At 39.5% G+C, this 14,716-nt stretch overlaps 1 protein-coding gene across 1 annotated transcript in view; it reads left to right on the forward strand.

Moving 5' to 3' along the window:
• LOC121011671 (basic proline-rich protein-like) overlaps positions 1 to 14,716 on the forward strand; it is a 123,849-nt gene that overhangs the window by 39,445 nt on the left and 69,688 nt on the right. The window contains exon 7 of the mRNA XM_040446290.1: positions 7,581 to 7,765. The gene's annotated coding sequence lies outside the window, so the exon portion shown is untranslated. The remainder of the gene's footprint in view (positions 1 to 7,580; positions 7,766 to 14,716) is intronic.

Here is a 14,716-nt window from a genome sequence, read left to right on the forward strand (position 1 = left end):
GAAATCTATAGAATCACAGATATTAAACAAGAATTAAATTAAGAATAAAATTAAACCATGCTTATTGAGTCTAACTTTTTATACAATGTAGAAGCAAAACAAAAAAGGCAATAGGCAATAAGCCAAATAATTACTTTATGTAACTGGATTTTTGATTCAAAGGAAAAGCTCATTAGATGGTGAGTTTACAAATATTTCTCTGGCAAAATATTTTGGCTTTTGCTTACTGATTATTAACAATATTCCTGTCCCTTAACCTAAAAAAGTCATCATTACAATTTGAATCTGTCAGTTGGACTCTTTTGGTAGTAGGCAATGAAAATAGTCAAGGTCCCTAAATCTACTGTCTGTGTCAGGACACGAGGTCAGCAGCTAAATCAAAGGTCAAAATAATGGTCTCAAACAAGATAGAAATTTGTTTCTTTCTCCCAAAATAGTCAAGCTTAAGTAGACTAGGGCTGAGTTGGCAGTTTCACGGTGCAAGGGACTAGTTACTCTGTCATCATCAACATAATACTTCCATCTTGTGGTCTGATATGGCTGCCCTCGTACCTTGTCACATATCTGCATTCCAACCAGTGGGAAGCAAAGAAGGGCAGAGGGAGGGCACATATATCATTAGCCAGAACTTAATCACATGGCCATAGTTAGCTGCAAGAGAGGTGAGTAAAAGAGCTCTTAGTTGGGTAGGTAAGTTCTATTGTTATAAAAGGGTAGAGTGAAAGCTTTCTGCCATACATCTCATCACAAACTTATGACTATCTCATTATGCTAAAACCAAAGATGTCTACTTAAAAAAAAAAAAAAAAAAACAATAGCAACCCAAATGTCTATTTAACAAACTCTAAGCAAAATTAAGTAATATTATGAAATGGTGAGTAAAATTCTTTAAGAGTATATCACCTACACATAAATTAAACTCTTGTCTTTCAATCTATTAGGGTAATATATATTGTACAAAAGACTTAATTAGCCTAACTTCTAATATCCTTAGAGAGTGAGTGATTAAGGGCATCTTAGGTATAGTTCTGCCACTTTCAGACTCCTTATATCATTGGCATGTTGCTGAAATACTATATAAGTGTTTTAAATGATCCTCAGAAAAAGACATGGTCTTATATAAAAACCCTTAAAATACATATTCCCTTTGATCCAGAAATTCTACTTTTAGAAGCTTATCTTAAGGACAACATTGAGGATGCAGAAAAAGATTCATCTATAAGGATATTTATTGCAGAGCTTTTTGTTGTAGAAAAAAAATCAGAATAACCTAAATGCCCCCCCAAAGGAAAGTGGGTATGTAGATTGTTATGTCCATGTAACAGAATAGCATGCCACCTTTAAAAATGATAGATGAGAAATATATTTATTGACATAGAAATGTGCTCCAACAAATTGTTAAATGAAATATATGGATTAGAAAATAGTATGTACAGTGTTATCCAAATTAAAGCTATAGATTTTTATAAAGTATTATAAATGAAAGCTATAAATATTCTTGAAGAAGGCTCACCAAAACACAAAAAGTGGTTATTTCTGGGTGGTGGTGGTGTTGGTCACTGTTGTTTTATTCTTTTTGCTTCTTTGTATTTTTGAAATTAGGAAAAGAGAATACATATCATGTGTATAATTACAGTTGTGTGGGGTATTTTTGTTTTTGTTTTTTGTTTTTTTGTTTGTTTTGTTTTTTAACATAGAAAGAAATTAAAAGCTGTGTTCTCTTAACTCTCAGCCAGACTCAGAATGGTGCAGGAAGACAAACATTCTCCCAGCCTGATCTCCAAGGAGGCTCTTGTTCTGGAAACAGTGTTTCCCCAAAGACTCTTGGGCAGTTTTTTCACCCCAGGAGAAGTCACATCTCCCACAGACAGAGGCAGATTTTAGATGACCTTGAAGTCCAAGAGCTTGAGTTTTATTCTATAAGTAATGAAACACACTGTAAATTTTAAAGCAATGATACAGGATAAGGATATATTTCCTCCCTCAATCTATCTCAAGATTTTCTACATAATAGGTCCTTAGAAAACCACTGTGGAATGAATAAAGGAATGATGAGAAAGGGTAAGATAATGAAGAGAAGAGAGACTATTGTGATACCTAGAACATATGATCAGTGGAAATAAATTGGCAGGATATGGCCAAAGACTGTATGGAAGAGAGGTGGTGTCTAAGACAGCTCTGGTTTTTGTGTTTAGGGACCAGGATGAATGACCAAGAGAAACTGGAAGTCAGAAGGATTAGCTTTGGAGTTAGAAAGGAGGGTTTAGAAATCCAGTAAGAGGACAGAGATATTTATGGAGAATTAAGAATTATGCTACAGGCAGGCTGGTTGAAATTTGGGGGTGGATTCTTAGAGAGAAGGGTTAGGGAGATTAAGCTGATTTGCATTTAGCCAGGAAAGAACATAAGGAGGGACTGATGAGGCAAGAAGCAAACAAGGAGATTGGCCAGTGAGAAGGACCCTTGTGCTCCTTCCTCCATGCCTGAGATGGCTGTGCTCACATACCTCTACTGCATCTGGTACACATCCTATCACTCAATTCTTCATAGAGATGTAAAATACTAATGGGGAAATTTTCAAACATAGCCAAAAAATTGAGAATAAGATAATAAACACAATATACTAATCACCCAGCATATCAGAGTTCAATAAGTAAAGGAGAACCAATAGGATGTGTGTGTGTGTGTGTGTGTGTGTGTGTGTGTGTGTGTGTATGTGTATGTGTGTTTCTAAACACAGGTTTCCCCAGCAATTCAAAAGTAGAATTCCTATGAAGCCATTCACAAACCAAAATGGTGTATAAAGCAAAAAAGCAGTTGCCATGAATTTATGTGGAAAAATTTTTGAGTGTTCCCAGACCTAAAAAAATAACCCCTCTTAGGCTTTTCTGATACCTTAGCCACATCTTGCCAAAGGATGCACAAAAAAATCAGGAGAAATCACAGATGCTCACAGACACAGTTCAAACCTATGGCAGCTTGATGCTGAGTGTGGTTCCCCAGGGAAGGAGCTTAGCGGTGCCGCTCTCGCTGCTTGTGGTGCACACTGCCTCTGTAATGGCTCCCTGAAAAACAAACCCTGAACATTATTTTTGCTTTTTGCCTTTTTTTTTTTTTGTAAAAGCAAAAATCCTCTTAGAATTTCTTTTGCTTAGAAAAAATAGGTACTAATGTAGGTCTTTTGTCAAAGCAAAGTGGTATTACATACACTTTCAAAAGTGGTGGATACCTGTGTACATATATATGTGTGTGTGCTTGTACATATGCAATCGTGCAATAGTGGGACCTGGTTAAATGGTGTTTGTAAGGCTGGAATTTGAAGTGCCCAGGGCAGGCAGTGAGGAGGGGAAGATGGGTGTAAAGTGGAGGAAAGCAAGAACAAGATGGAGCTGGGAAGGTGGAGGATGGACTGAAATTCATCTTGCCTCTGACCTTGGTAGTGTGGGTGTCCTACTGAACTTGGGTCTCTTCATCACAGAGCTAGATACATGCACCTTGCTCTGGAGTTGGAGAAACTGGAGGGAGTAGGTGGAACAGATGCAGGCCTATCCACGGTCTCATGCTTATCTGGTAAACGAGCAGATAAATGACAATATGTATGTCTATAAAAATAACTGCAGCTTTACTTCCCTTCCCCGTATTCCACACAAGAATGGTTCCTGTGGGTCACCCTAACCAGAAACACAGAGAGAAGAGAATTCTGGGAAATGAAGTTCAGTCTAGCCAAGTTGACACATTGCAAAGCCACCACACCTCATTTCAACAATTATCATCTCATGGTGAGCCTTATTTCATCACTTCCCCCACCCCCTTCCTGTCCCCCATCCATTTTGGGGGAAGAAAATCCTAGGCACCCTATCATTTTATCTTCTAACCATGTTGTACTTTAAAAGTTGAGGTTTTCTGTCTCTTTCTATAATGAGCTTCTTGAGAAAAGGATCCTTGTCTTACTTAACTCACCTATATACTCACCTGTATAGGTATCTTATAAATGCTTGTTGACTGAGTGATAAATGCTATTCACGTGAAGGAACAGAAGTTTAGCAAGAACAAGTTTGATGTTATAAGGCTGTCTTCACCCTGAGGAACAGGGTACAAGAATTGCTACCTCCATAAAGTCAGTCCTTTCTCTCTTATGCCTCCAGCTTGAAATACCCACTCCTTTGTGCCCCATGGTGCACATTGTCTGTACTCTTACCCCAGTATTCATATACTTTGTTTTTAATTTGTTTATATGTCTCCCTCTTCTATTAGATCTAAGTTTCTTGAAAGAGAGAACCAGGCTATGTGACCTCTCTGGCTTTTATCTTTTAAAATTATTCAACGTAAAACTAAGAATATTGACCTCCCTCACCAAGATTCCTGTGAAAATTTCTCCTGAAGGGAAAGAGTTGGACTTTTCTGTTTTTATTTTTCTACTGCCTTGGGTTAACAACAATTACTTATATATAGTTTTCCATTATACCTCATGTCTTCAAGGTCAGTGTGTGGTGTAATATACACAGGGAGTTAGAAACTCTGATCAGGACAGTGGAGGTATTGCTCTTCTCGCAAGAATTACTAAAGGATTATGAGTTCTTCTGCCTTTCAGAGTAGTCGGGACTCTTGGCTGCAAGTGACAGACTCTAACTTGGACCAGAGTAGACAAAATGGCAACCATATTCGCTCATATAATATAACTAACTGCCAGAGAGGCAGGAACCACAGAGCCTGCCTGGGGATTTGATGGCACAAGGACTCACATCTCCCTTTACACACCATTATATCTCTTTGTATGCTAATCTCATTCTCTCAAGCCCACTTTCCTCACAAGGCTGACATATCCCCCAGCTTCTCTCCCTGAAAGGAGAAGCCTCATTTCTCTAGATCTTAATTAAAAAATCCTGAGAAAGGGGCTCATGTCTGTGGGAAAGGTAGGGAGTAGTCTGCGTTATGTGATGGGGTACTGTGATTAGCAATCAGCATCAGAACCACACAGTTGGGATGAGGTAGGAGCAGTTCCCCCAAAGAAGTGTGGTATGGGGTCACCAAAGCAAAACACAACTTCTGCACCTGTGTACCTTTTAACTGCAAAGAGATTAGAGCAGATAGGAAGGGAGAAACAGCAAACAAAATTCTGTTGCTAATTGTACAAACACTTATCACTGTACTAGGTGCCACAAAAGAAATAAAAATGAACTGTTATGCCCACAATTCGTGATCCCCAAAGACCACTAGGGAGCCGAGTCCGATGCAAACGCAAAGAGCCTTTATTCGAGCTAGCTCGAGCTCAATCCCCTACCTGCACCGACGCAGCAGTGAGATACCAGGGAAAGAGAGCGAGTTTCAAAAGGACAAAGGTTTTATTGGGGCCTGGGGGCAGTTGGTGAGGTAATGGCTATGGCCTCAGCCGATTGGCTGGGGAAGGGTCCTTGGGGAAGGGTCCGAGTCCTGTTAGGCAGGTGAGGGGGGTTTACTCAAGGGGAGGAGGTGTGGTCAAGGTGAAGGACACGGAACAGGATGGAGTCGGCCGGCGTAGGCCCGCCCTTTCAAACAAGAAATAATCTTTGCCCTTAAGAAGTTTATAAGACATGGAGGGATTAAAACGTGCTTAGGTAATCATGGATTCAAAAGAGAATAGTGTTATCACCAAAAGCAAAGGAAGTGCTATAGAAAGTTCTGTGCAGAGGGAGAGACCAGGTTGATCTGAACAGAAAAGGCTAGGTAGTTGGTTTGGACCTCATAGAGGATCAGAGGTCTGATAAACATAGATGGAACTTTGGATAGGTGATGAGCAGATACTTTTTCTGGCTGAAACCACATGTGGAAGTCTCCCACTTGGGAGAGGTGTGCAGAAGGTGCTTGGGGACCTGCAAGTAATCTAGTGGGAGGCATGACTTAAAGTCATATTATGGAGCCCCTTGACTGCTGAACTAAGGAGTGTGTGTTGTTAAATACTATGCTTTCTCTCACTGAAACCAATGGGAGCATCAAATGAGTCCATGGAAGAAAAAATTTGATCTCTGGATATGTCTCACTGCAGAACCCTAATAGAAGAAAGCATGGCAGTATCTAAGAGAAATGGGTGTCAGCTGTGCTGTTATTGCCAACATCTGTGATGTTAGAATATGTACAGAAGGCCTATGAAAAGTTGATGACATACAGCTTGAGGTGGGGAAATTAAACAAGAAGATAATTTTTCAAGCATTAGATAGCAAGTGGGACCTGGTTAAGCTAGTGGTTCTCAGAGTGTGAGCTTGGGACCACCAGCAGCAGTAGCAGCATTACCTGGGAATTTGCTAATAATTCAAAATCTTAGGCCCCATCCCCCACTTATTGAACAGAAACTCTGGAAGTAGGTTTCAGCAATATGTGTTTTAACAAGCTTCCTAGATGATTTGATAAATGCTAAAGTTTGAGAACTGTGTGCTAGGCTGAACATGGCACCCCAAAAAGATCTACATTCTAATCCCTAGCACCTGTAAATATTACCTTATCTGGAAAAAAAAAACCACATCTGCAGATGTGATTAAAGATCTTGAGACAAGAGATTATCCTGGATTATCTGAGTGGGACATCAATGCCATCACAAGTATCCTCATAAGACAGAGTCTGTTATATTACGCAGAAGAGGAGGCTGCTATGTGCCCAGGAGGCAGACACTGGAGTGAAGGAGCCAGGAGTGAAGGAATGCCTACAGCCACACAGATGTTGGCAGACCAAAAATGGACTCTTCCTCAGAGCCTGTGGACGGGGGGCCAGGATGGCTTTGATGACACTTTGATTTCAGCTTGACAAAATGGTTCTCAAATTTCTGGTGTCTAGAACAGTAAGACAACAAATTTCTGTTGTTTTAGGCTACCAGGTTTGTGGTAATTTGTTACAGCAGCCACAGGAACTAATACACACTCAAATAAGAAAAGACTGTAGGATAAAGTACTTAAAAATTCACTAAATTCTTATAATAAGAAAATATGCTTGCTATTATTTTAAAATTCTAAAACTAGTTATTCTTTTGTGTTTAGTAAAATTTGCCACACCTAAAACATTTTCCTAACAGTTTGTTATTGAGTGTTAATGTGTAATAATTTTCATAATGTTAGCATCCAAGATGGCCTTTACATACCTTGATTTTCTTGTGATAGCTAATCCTGCAGGAAATGAAACAAATCCTGTTGGGTGGAAGAAAAATAACAACCAGGAGATATTTTGCTTATACGTAAGATTTGCATGAGATTACAGAGCTGTAATAAATCTTCCATTATGGATAAAAAAAATGCTCTTGGAAAGTACGTATTCCTGTTTATTTACGGGAAACGCTTCAGAATAAATATGAGAAGATTTTCTATCTGTAATCTATGCTACTTGATAAAAATTTAGAGCTCTTTTTTATAATACCTGGGACATCGTAATACTTGTAATAACTTATTTCTCTTGCGCACAATGCTTCTCAGATCACTTTCATATATATATTTATTTTCATATATATATATTTTTCGTATACATATATATTTGTGTGTGTGTGTGTGTATATATATATATATATTTTTTTTTTCCATATATATAGTAATCCCGCCTTATCCGCGGTTTTGCTTCCACAGTTTCCATGAGCCATTGCTGGCAACAGCGGTCAGGAATCCGATGATCCTCCTTCTGGCGAATCATTGGAAGGTGAATAGTAGCCTAACTTTACATCACAACACCTGCGTCTGCGTGGTTCACTGTTCACTTGCTTCGCTTCATCTCATCCTGGAGGCATTTTATCCTCTCCATCATCACAAGAAAGGTGAGTACAGTACAAGAAGATATTTTGAGAGAGGGCACTTTTACATAACTTTTGTTACATGTTGTTATAACTGCTCTATTTTATTGTTGTTAATCTCGTACTGTGCCTAATTTAGGAATTAAACTTTATTATAAGTGGGCATGTAGAGGAAAACATAGTATATATAGGGTTAGGTATTATTCATCGTTTCAGCATCCACTGGGGGTTTTAGAACATATCCCCTATAGATAAGGGGGGGCACTGTATTTACATTTAATCCTTAACAGCTACTAGGGGAGCTTGGCCACACAGGTGTTTTTTTCTTATTTTACAAGTAAGAAAAAAAATGATGCTCACAAAAGTTAAATGACTGACTCAGGGTCACCAAAAGGGTAACTATTAGATTTGAGGTTAGCAACTGCTAAAATCTGCTGTATAGTGCTATTTCCATGGATCTGGGTTTCCTCAAAAAGGTGTGTTAATATTTGTGGTTGATTATGCGATGGTTAATTACACTGTGGTTCAAAGGTCTTGTGGTCTGTTTAATTCCACTGACCACTTGCTAAGCATCTTTTGCATGTCTACAATGGTGCTAGTTAATATGGGTCTTTGTAGAAAGGGCTGGACAAAAGTCCTTGCCCTCAGAGAATGCAAGTCATTAATAGGGAGGAATGCCTATGCAAATGAAATGAGTAGTCAGAGAAAGAATAAACTCAGAGGCCACGATCTGGGAGACTTTATGCAGAAAAACTTTGAAGAATGGATCTGATTCAGAGAGGTGAAATGTGGAAAAGCATTCCAGGAGGCAATAGGTGTGTGCATGTGTGTGCGTGTGTGTGTGTGTGTGTGTGTGTGTGTGTGTGTGTGTGGCCAGGGTGAGAGCGAATGAGCAAAAGTGTAGATGCTGCAACAGCATGTGGACCTGGGGGAAGCCATAACCTGAGCTGTCAGAAGCACAGGGTCTGTGCGCTGAATAATAGGAGCTGGCTTGCCCACCGGGCTTCAGAATTACATAGCAGTCAAGAATCTTTAATATTTCCAGTGAGCAGTACACCCTAGAAAAGTAAGGGAAAGGCCATACTCCTACCAAAAAATTAAAACACAACTTAAAAACCTCTCTTTCTTTCTGTTAAGTTCTCCTATTCTAGTTCTATAGACATAGCTCCTGGGAACTTATAGCCCAGCTCTTGTATTTTCTGAGTATCACAGGTGTGTGTGTGTGTGCGCACGCACGTGTGCTCATCCAAGTGTGTAGGTGTGTATAAATGTATTTGAATACCTGCTCATAAAGTTCTTCTTAGGACAAGATGAAGACAAAGTCTGCAAATAGACAGGGAAATCAAAGTAACACTTACATAATAAAGGGACAGAATTTAGGGGAAGGGGCTAGCAGGAGAAAGAAGGGGAGGGAGGAAGTAGAGAAGAGAAAGCGAGAGCAGAGGCCAGAAGCTGAGGAGAAAGGACCCCAGGTAAGAAACTTCTGGGGTGAGGGTGGTTGAAGGGCTTTTAAGAACAGAGCTATTTAATTTTTACTTAATTTTTTTTGACATTTATTCATTTTTGAGAGACAGAGACAGAGCGTGAGTGGGGAAGGGTCAGAGAGAGAGGAAGGCACAGAATCTGAAGCAGGCTTCAGGCTCCGAACTGTCAGCACAGAGCCTGACCCGGGGCTCCAATTCACGGGCCATGAGCTCAAGACCTGAGCTAAAGTCGGACGCTTAACTGACTGAGCCACTCAGTTGCCTCTATTTTCACTTTTAAATTATTTTTGGTGCTTCCATGTAAGTCTTCTCCATTGCCTTGAATCTTCCATAAAAGTTAGTTATATCGAGAGCCTTGAGTCAGTGATATTTGGGAAGGCACATAAAGTGAGGAGTGTGTGTGAATGAAGCAGGGTCATGTCTAGCATGAGGCAACGGCAATGGTAGCTCTTCTGTGGTGGTGAGGTGGATGGCAGACCAAATTAAGTCAGAGCCATCTAGGTACCTTGTCCTCCTTCCCCGCAACCCCAGGAGAAATTGGGCAGGATATTGGGTCTTCCATTCCATGTAGCTTGGGGTTCCAGCCAATTTCATTTGAACCATACAGGACATGGTAACCCTTGCATATATGTGGGTTATACCAGCTCGTGGTCAGTGACAGCGACACTTTCATCTCTGTTTCATTGGGCTCTTCTGTCACCAAGGAAAGACCTTTCTGTTTGCTAAAAATTACCAGGCAAGTTAGCCAGCTCCTGGAGGAGGAGGTAGAGTTAAATGGGCTAAGGGTAGAGTCTCCAGAGAGTGACTCAGGTTTGGCTTCTCTTGGCTCCAGAGCCTATTTTCTGTTTACCAGAGGATTAATCATGGTTTCCAAATTGGTCTGCCAGGACGCCAGCAAGACTGGTTAAAGAAAGCAGAGGTGCTGAGTTTGGGATTTTTCCATGCTGTGGTCAGTGCTTTTCATCAGGAAAATGAAGGGATGGGATTCCTCCTTTATAGCCTCACAATGAATTATTGAGGGCCCCGTAACTCATCTGATTCTGGTCATCTGTCTCAGAATAAACTCACCAGGTTTATAGCAATTGAGGTGAGATGCCTGACGTCTTTCATTTTAGGTCAGCATAAGAGTGAATTCGTAGTGTTTGATTAACCAGATTTGGTAGATATTTGATTTAAATTCAACCTGGCAATTATTTAATAAAGAATCACCATGTGCTATGCTATAGAAGCCTAAAGCTGGTATTTACAGGGAAATCAAGGAGGGTTTGGAAATATATAGAAAATAAATACACGAATGAAGGAATGAATGAATAAAAACATTCATATATACATATATACATAAATCTTTACTCCTCATAACAGGGTTTCAGCCATTTGCTATATTCATTACAACCCTTTTAGGATATGCTTTTTCATTATATTCATATATAAGCAGTGCATCAACATCATATCTTCTGGTGTTTGACGATGATATCACGGGAGAAGTCTTTTTAGAAGTCTTTACAAGCAGTAATGGTCTTGCTCTCATTTGTTGCGTTGTTTACCATAGGAGGTCGTTTGATTGTTTTGGACTGTTACTACTTCCACAGATACTCAGGCAGATCCTATTTTCCGACTGAGGCCACAGAAGCTCTTGAAAACATCACAGATCATTTTCAAATGGAGAACTTGTTTTTCCACTAGCTGAAATTACTTTAAGTAATTTGTGATAATTATACTTCGGGATTTACTATGGAGATGTTTATTTATCCTTATATTGACAATAATAACCTCTACCTGGGAAAAGTGGTATTAATCTTACAAAAAGACTTATATTGTGAAGTAGATTGGTAAAAAGAAATATGTGACAGGTCTGTTATGGTACTTTTTGCTTTATAAGTTTTTCTTTCAAATTAGAAAAAAAATTAGGATAAAGAAATAGCTTACCATATTATAATATTGCTATTTGGGTCCTGATTAATTTGCATCCCTTCAGCTGTTTGCTTTATATAAATTTGCTTTTACGACACATAGGGACCAACATTATTGTGATACATGCTGTGATTAGAATGTAGGCAGGTTGGTAGACAGACAGACAATAGTGAAGTACTTTTGCTAACTTAGTCTCCAAACCCCACTGATGTCTGAAATCCCACTTACTCCATAGTGTTAGGCATAGTCTCTTTCAACAGTATTTTGTGCATATTTCCAGACAGTGATGTTACCTTAAAGAGCACTAATCAGCAGGAAGTGTGGCATATTTGAGGAGCATATTTCCACCTTTTCTCTGTGCCATTAATCTGGCACTTATTGGGCAAGAGTGGTGATAACCAAAGTCCATTCAGTATTCCCCACTGACAAGATGGAGAAAGAGCAGCAGTGGTAAATATTGGGATAATCATTCTTAGACTCGCTTCTGGATCTGACTTACGCTTGCAGAGATCAAGGACACCCAGCAAGTGAGTACAAAAGTGGCACATAAACTTGAATTCCTGAATCTGGGGTTGAGAGTTAAGGAGTCTAGGTTCCAACCACTCTGTAAACTTCCTGAACCATGGGCCTCTGTGATGACCAAGTGAAGTGAGGATGGGATTACATCAAAGTTAGGAGGTTCCTAGGATGCATTCCTTAGAAGCTATAAACCGGGTGTTTTAATCAGGCTGTTTGGAAAAGCTTCAAGAGTTGCTTGCTGTAGAGGTAGCGTCCATGGAGGCAATAGTTAAGTAGTAATATTCAGTTAAGGCAAAACCTTTTAAAAATCATTTTGAAGGGGCACCTGGGTGGCTCAGTCAGTTGAGTGTCTGACTCTTGATTTCGGCTCAGGTCATGGTCCTGGGGTCATGGAACTGAGGCCTGTGTCAGGCTCCACACTGAGCATGGAGCCTGCTTAAGACTCTCTCTTAGGGGCATCTGGGTGGCTCAGTCAGTTCATTAAGCATCCGACTTCAACTCAGGTGATGATCTCACGGTTCCTGAGTTTGAGCCCCACATCGAGCTTTGTGCTGACAGCTCAGAGACTGGAGCCTGTTTCTGATTCTTTGTCTCCCTCTCTCTCTGCCCCTTCCCCTCTTGCATTCTGTCCCCCTCTCTCCCAAGAATACATAAACATTAAAAAAAATAATAATAAAGATTCTCTCTCTCTCTCTCTCTCTCTCCCCCTACCACTCTCCCCTACTTGTGCTCTCTCTCTAAAATAAATAAATAAATAAATAAATAAATAAATAAATAAATAAATAAAAAACAAATCATTTTGAAATCTAGAGTTGGAAAAGCTTTAAAGGTCATCTGATCTACCTCCCCATCTGCCCTAAGAATGCCTCGATAGCATCTCTCAAGAGTTATCATCCACTTTCTACTTGACCACCTATCATGACATGCAATGTATTTAAAAGTACCCATTTTGGTAGTAGCCTTTCTGGGCATATTTACATTTTCCACTCACATATTTAAAATCTTTTAGCAATATCCCCTTCAATGTGGTTGACAAGTAAACTTTTCCTTCTAGATTTCCGTACTTTTGTGCAAAAGTACATGCTAGATACTATAGAGAGAGTACAGGATTGAATAAAGAATAGAATCCTGGCTTTAAGGACATTCCAGTCTAGTGGAAGAATTTAGGCACAGATACACTTTGCCTGAAAGGAATAATCAGGGAAATTTCAGAGAAGAGATTGCATGTGAGCTTAGCCTTAAAGTGTGAGTAAAATGTGAAAAGACTTTTCCAAGAATGGCCTAGAAAATAAGCAAAATTCTATCACATGGAGAAATAATGCAGTAGAATTCAGATTACTTGCTTAAGGACTCTATTTCCCAGAAGACAGCAGTAGGGACTTTTCCATTAAAGGATTTGCTTTGGGAATGTATTATTGCACCCTTTGATTTTTCAAAGATGTTAGTAGTTCTCTTTTTCAACAGAAGGTTCCTACTAAATCAGATTTCCTGTCCCCAGAGTGATCTTCTACTGAATGGAGGAAGTAAATAGAATTCCAGAAAGCAACTTTAAACCATACTTATTTTGAAAAAATGTCCAGAGGAGACTTTTTTTAAGGGAACTTTTTTTAAAAAGGAACAAAAAAAGCAAGTAGCCCAGATTTTGTCCTATAGAACCCAAAGATCATCTAAGAGGGAGAGCCTTGGCATACACAGCAGAGGTTTGAAGTCTGAGGGTTTTTGATTTGCATTCCCTGGGTGTGCTATTTGGGTTACTCACTGCCTGAAAGTAAGCTCTTTTGTTCATCTCCCCCTTCCCTGGGCTAGTCCAGACCCAGCTCTGCTATGTCTCTCTGGGTTTGCTTACTGAGAACAGAGGAGGGATATGGTCAGTGGCTAACCTTCAGGATAGAATGCTGTCTCTTCCACCACTGACTCATAAGGTGATTGGGCCAGCTCACTTCCCCTTCTGATGTTTCTATTCCTTTGTGTCTAATGGAGCCATAGCAATCCACTTTGCTTTGTTCCATGGAAATAAATGTATATATTTGTGAGTGTCATTTGAGACAGTAATGGAAAGGAGAGTAGGCAAAGCACAGAGACACTTTTAATTCTCTTACTGTTGCACCAACAGCACCCATGGGATAGCCCATCAAGGGTAAATACCAGCTTTCTCAATGTTGGCTTGTTTATTGCAGGGTAGGAACAAAATCTTGGGCTAACCAACTCACATCCCCATGTTGACTCACTTCCTTACCTTCCTCCTAGCTGCTAGGGCAACAGGGCTAGTTGCCAGAGGGCTTATTTTGCCTTCCCAAACAGGGTTAGTGTTTCTTGTTGAGTTCAGTGCACAAGATAGATTCTTATTCTTCTACAGATACAGAGGTGCATTGCTTCATGCTATGGGCTGTTTATAGGACGAGTTTGTTGAATATGAAATATTTGCAAACAAATCAAATTTCTTCCCTGATACTATTCCAGAGGAGTTTCTTCTTTATTTTGAGTTGACTTCTCAGCCTGGCAAAGTGGGAAGAGTGTAGGAATAAGAAATAGATTAAGCTACTTATTCTGGTTGTGCCCCTAATTAGCCATGTGACTTTGGGCAAATGGCACTCTAAAGTCACACTAGTTAATGATCTGGCTTGTGGGGCCTCAGTTTTGCCATTTCTAATATTCCGGATTCAGATTAGGTGATTTTTATGGTCTAAATATGGAATTCTTTAACAATTTCAGTAACCTATGATATTGTCACTTTAAATGTCGTGTTTTTAGGCTTTTCTTAAGGAATTTATAGCACCAATTATCTACTTTTGAGAACTGATTTGAAAGATGATAATATTAAGGTTAAACAAAAATACATTTTATAAGCAGGATTCCTATTTAAAATGATGATTTGTCTTTTCTAGCAAAATATTGGACCATATATATGTAGCAGTTTGATAAATATTCTGCATTACCTGGGCCCTGCTTAGCTCTCCAGTCCTCAGACTTCTCTCCATACTCAGTTCCTTAGTGATTTGTATACCTGTGGCTTTAGGTACCGTCTATTCATTGATTCCAATAGATTTACATATCCTGCTCA

Source organism: Herpailurus yagouaroundi, unplaced genomic scaffold, assembly GCF_014898765.1.
Source record: "Herpailurus yagouaroundi ecotype Mexico unplaced genomic scaffold, PumYag 195, whole genome shotgun sequence".
Lineage (NCBI taxonomy): Eukaryota > Metazoa > Chordata > Mammalia > Carnivora > Felidae > Herpailurus > Herpailurus yagouaroundi.